The sequence below is a fragment of the Chelonoidis abingdonii genome, chromosome 25, assembly GCF_003597395.2.
Source record: "Chelonoidis abingdonii isolate Lonesome George chromosome 25, CheloAbing_2.0, whole genome shotgun sequence".
Lineage (NCBI taxonomy): Eukaryota > Metazoa > Chordata > Testudines > Testudinidae > Chelonoidis > Chelonoidis abingdonii.
In genome coordinates, this window is record NC_133793.1 from 5,631,898 (window position 1) to 5,637,740 (window position 5,843).

Here is a 5,843-nt window from a genome sequence, read left to right on the forward strand (position 1 = left end):
TCCCCCAGGCTGCCCTAGACCCCACGTCCCTCTGAAGCACAGGGCCCCCCAAAGCACAGGGCCCAGGGCAGTTTCCCCATCTGTCCTATGGATGGGACAGCTCTGAAAATATAAGCCCAAACATTGCTGGAGCCGGGCCCATGTTCCTGAATATTGCTGAAGCAAGGGCACCACTGGTCCATATAACTCACTGCCTATGACCTGGCTTGCTAGCGGTCCTGATTCTGCTATGCAGGGCATTTGAAAAAACCCCATCCTGTATGTCTGCTACTGGATCCTTGTACCAGTCAGAGACAGCAGCTGTACCAAGTGAGCTGAATGGGATCTGATATCTGGTCCGGCTTTGGGCTGGGAGTTGCTTCCTGCCTTTCTGTCGTGAGACAATAGGAAATGTCCTTAGCTGGGAACTGTGTCCTTCCATACAAAAGAAGCTGTGCTAAGCTGGTCTCAGCTGGTAGTTACACTTTACGGCCCTTATATTAAACAATAAGTGGTTTTAATGACTTCGCTACAAACCTGGAAGTCATAAAATCATATTGCACAGAAGAAGCTGTGTTGCTTTACCAAGAATTAAGCTTTCTTTTGTTATATGAAATGTGTTTTGATTTGGAACAGAGAATGCATTAACCGAACAAAACTTATTCCATTAACTGTTCCACGCTTTATTACAGAGCATCTGTTTGTGCACTGGGAAATAATTATCTAAACAGCCCTGATTCTATAGCAGGTTTTTTGGATGGTTGGTTGGTTGGTTGTTTTTTTGAGTGGACTGCTCTTTGTACACAGCCTTATTTCACAAGGTGACATGCTAAAAATGCAGATAATCAGCTACTGTATACCTCCATCTGGAGGTGAGAAGCAAAACTGCAAAGTCCCAACACAGCTGAGTCCCAAATACCTCCAAATTACTCTACAGGTGACAGTTAGGTCGCGGGTGGGTTGTTTTCCCTCTCAGATGCATGAAGAAAACCTGACAAGTGATAAGAGACTGAAATCTGAGCAGTTGAGAGGAGGAGGGATCTTTAGTCAGACTGTTTAAAATACCTTGTTTTTTGTTCACACCCATTTAGCTCAAACACCTAATGGAGCTTTGGGAGAAAAGTTCTGTTTGTGATTCAAACTCTGCCCCCCCCACCCCTTGCTACTCCAACTGAGGACTGAGATTCTGTTCAGTTCTCTGGTCTCCTGAAGAGTCTTTCAGAAAAAAAGATAAGAAAGACATGGTGTGATCTTTTATTCTAAAATAAAAAACATGCAGAGCAGAAAGTTACCTCTTGGGATCCTTTTCACATCCCGAAAAGGAAAAAAGAGTTTGGTTCTTTTCAGGTCACCTTGAAGGACAAAATTTCCAAAAGCCCTTTAAAAATGTACCCAATATGTGACCAACATGCTCCAGTGGCACGCATAATAAGGTAGGCACAGTAATTACACACTGAGGGGCAGACTCTGACACCCTTACTCAGATTAGGTAGCACTTTCCTTCCCATGTGATCCAACTGACTTCCATGATATTATTCATGGACTAAGGAATATCAGAAACTGGCTCTATCTTTTTTACACACGTGAGCAGAAGGCAGTGTGGCTCACGTGCAGTCAGGTACTATGGTATGAAGCCATATTAATACTTTACAGCAGGTGTTTCTTTTTTTCTCTCTTTGCAGGATCATGGAAACTCAGACTAATTCCCCCTTGTGAGGCAGTTAGCAGAGTGGTGTGGAGAAGGGAGGTTAAAAAAAAAAAGGAAAAAACAACTTCTGATGCAGGGATGCACGATTTTCAGCCGTGTCGCGCACCCTCTGCTCAGTTCTTCTGAAAATCAGTGTTGTTTTTGCAGTAAAGTTACCCTGGATTTGGCTGCTGATACAGCAAAGAGGTGGCTGAGCGGGTAACCGATGTTGTTCAATATGAAATCGACAAACCAGGAAAAAATATTTACGCAACTATCAGCAAGAAGACAGAAAGCAGAAAAAGCCTCATTTCTGCTTTTCCTTGCCTCCTCCAAGTTGCAGCACAGAGAGTAGACCTGTTGGCAGAAGGCTCCGATACTTTATAGGGAGCCAGGTCACTTCAGTGATGTGTTCGTTGCTGTTGAGAAAGCAGCTGGGAAGGAAACAGAACATTGCTGGCTTAGCACATCAGACCACAATTAAAATATATTGAAGGGAGCACAGAGGGAATGGGCAGAGATTCCTTATATCATCTTGCCCTCCAGCTCATAAGAAAAACAGCTGTTTTGATCTATAACTGCACCTTGTTGCAAAATCAGCAGCAGCATTGTGTGATGGATTTATAAACAAGTTAACACGAAGATGGGCTATGCAATATTGCATAGCAGTAAACACCTCCAATAGTGCCACCCCAAGCATTCAAAGATCATGAGTCAGCTCTCAAAAATGAGTTTAGCTTAAAAAGTGTGAGCTCTTTAAAATAATATATTTGGAGTTCACTTGTACTTGTCCTCTGCACATGAGTCACATATCCAAGCTTTTCTCTGCAGCTACAAGGGTTACAAACTTCCTTTTAATAAACCACAGCTGAGAGCCTCATGCATTCACATGAATCCAAGAGCTGATGCTTTAAGAAAAACACCAAATATCGCAAGACTCTATAAAAATTGCAAGCATTGGCAAGAGTGTACCTCCCATATCAGAGCAACCACTTTAGCCCCGCAGGGAAGCTTGGATCAGAAATCAAATCATACAGGGGTAGGGATGGATATTCTGGTTTTAGTACATTTCCTAGAGAAACTGGTGTCATATCACAAACCTCCACCACCTCAATGAATACCCTTGTGGACAATCTTAGCAGAGAGGGCACAAGGACTGAACACAAAGACTCTCATAACTATGCTATACAAATAATATAATCATCATTGTATTTGTCAGCTCAGCTCTAGTTATATTGTAATGATAGCGGTATCACTCCAACGGATATCATGAAAGCGATCACAAGCAAAACGGAATAATTATGACAGATCAACAATACCAGACATGGCTACAAAATTTCCTAGGTTGCAACGGAACTGCTTGAAAAATCACCAACAGCTACACAACTGAAAACAAAGTGGACCCAGTTAGGGATACTTGACAAGGATATCAAAATGCACAGAGGACTGGTCTACCTGGGAGATGTTTAAATCACTTCCAAACAATGGCTGGCAGGTCAAGAGTCAGTATGCAGAAGTGGGGTTATTCCAACAATCCAGAGACATGTGACCGCGGTGAAACACAAACCACAAAACATCTGCTGGTCTGCTGGTCCTTGAGGAACTGTGCACCATGGATGATCTCACCAAAGCTACAGATCAAGCATATCATGTGCTCAACACTAGAAAAACCTGATTATGTGGAAGGACACAAGAGACAGCAGCTCAGTTCTGACTACAGCTTTATTACTAGTTACGGGATAGGAGCCAGGAAAAACCCAGCTTCTTTCACGTCCAGGTGACATTTACATGGCCAGGCAGTGAGGAAAATCATCATTTGACTAGTAAACTGAGTGTGTTATCTGGTAATCAATGAGAGATACTAAACACACAGAGCGGCATTGAGTGTAATTTTTCAAGTATCAGAGGGATAGCCATGTTAGTCTGGATCTGTAAAAAGCAACAAAGGGTCCTGTCGCACCTTAGAGACTAACGGACATATTGGAGCACAAGCTTTCGTGGGTGAATACCCACTTTGTCATGTGTCAGACGAAGTGGGTATTCACCCACGAAAGCTCATGCTTCAATATGTCTGTTAGTCTATAAGGTGCCACAGGACTCTTAGTAATTTTTCAGGCTCTACCTTCCAATAGGAAAAGCACAAGAGCAGCAGGAGTCACATTCAGCCATAACATATTCCCCTGAGCCAGTCTCTGTTTAAGTGAGAGAGGGGCCTTTGGGAAATGGGACAATTGAGTGAACTGGCATACAAAGACTTTTGCTTCTGGGTCAGTGATTCAGATCCAAGCCAGGTGTGATAGTAGCTGAAAGTTATCACATGATGGTGAATTGAAGATCCATGTGAAATGAGTTAGTTGTCTCAGACCAGTCCAATTAGGAGAGTTATCAGGATCACAACTGACACTACTTGGAAACATCACCAGATTGGTCAGACTGAACGAGCCATGGAAAATGGATTATCACGTTTAGATTGGTTCTTCCAGGGCAAGATCGAAGCACATTGGAAGTCAGGACCATCCAACCAATCTCCTTCACTACCTACTGAACTACCCATAAAATCTTTGTAGTAATATTTCCTAACTCAGGAAGCTTATGACCCATAAACACTGACCATAGGCCAAAGGTCCCAAAGGGGCATAGCCATAGTAAAGGTCTCATAACATTGCATTCTTGAAAATGGGATTGATTAGGCTAGTATTTCTCTAAGTGTGCTTTAGAACGGTGGTCCTCAAAGCCGGTCTGCCGCTTGTTCAGGGAAAGCCCCTGGTTGACCAGGCCGGTTTGTTTACCTGCCGCATCCACAGATTCGGCCGAGCGCGGCTCCCACTGACCGTGGTTCACCGCCCCAGGCCAAGGGGGGCTGCAGGAATCGGCAGCCAGCACATCCCTCAGCCCATGCCACTTCCCGCAGCCCTCATTGGCCTAGGATGGCGAACCGCGGACAGTGGGAGCTGTGCTCGGCCGAACCTGCGGATGTGGCAGGTAAACAAACTGGCCCGGCCTGCCAGGGGCTTTCCCTGAACAAGCGGTGGACCCGCTTTGAGAACCACTGTTTTAGAGGATGAGAGATTACTTAGTGGTGCAGATTTCTTGTTCACTGGGGAACCTGCTACATGCAAAGTAGCATGTGAGTGTCTTAAACTGACAAATGGGCCATTACAATGTATGCTAACTACTCATGCTAAGCACTGTGTTCCACCTTGCATTTTTTCTGTGATGCTGGGAGTACCTTTCCCAGACCTGAAGAACAGCTGCGTGTGGCTCAAAAGCGTGTCCCTCTCACCAACAGAAGGTGGTCCAATAAAAGATATTTCCTCACCCACTTTGTCTCTCTATGCATCTGGAAGACAGAATTGTTGTAGCTAAGGACTCTTCCTTCGCAATCAATCAGTTTAGTGAAACGCAGGAAGGCTATAAGAGATTTTAGAGTTGACACCAGTGACAGAGTCAGGTTTTGCAAACAGACAAGGGAATGGGTTATTGGTGGTGGACTGCACAGTGAGCCTGCTATGCACTTACCCGACAGCAGCAGTTCCCATCCCATTAGGCTGGGTCCAGCTCCTTGCTCTAGGTGTTGCAACCCGGTGCATAGGATTACAGCACCATTCAGGTTTGGTGATTGTCAGTCAGGCCAAATTTCAGTGGCATTGCAACCACGCGTAGGGCGTTGCAGTGCCATGCAATCCCATATGCCTTGTCGAAACACCCGGCATGGGAAGCTGGGCCCAGCTGCTGCTGCTCCAGGGTGAACTGTGGGGCAGCCTGGTTCTCCAGCCTGTGTGAAAATCTGTGTGGTACATCTCATCTCGTCAACTGCATACTATGCTCAAAAAGGTGTCACGTATAAACCAAGAGGCTGCCTGGGGTCAGCTGCCTCCCCTGCCTACACTGGCATGGCCAACACTGCGTGTTGCTAGCTGCAGGAAGAGTTTCTGGCTGCAGGAAGCATGCAGCCCTGAGCTAGGTAATGCTCCGAAGAGCCGCTGCAAGACTTGGCTGCCTGGGCCAGGCAGAGAGGAGAGATTAGCTGCAAAACAAAGAAAGCATCTGACTGAGGTTTTCACTGGACAGACCAGGGATGGGAGAAAACAGGTCGCAGGGCAAGAGAGAGCCCCTGTTTGGGGGTGTCAGGATCAGGACTCCTGGGTTCTCCTCTCATGCCCCAGCTGCGGGGGGG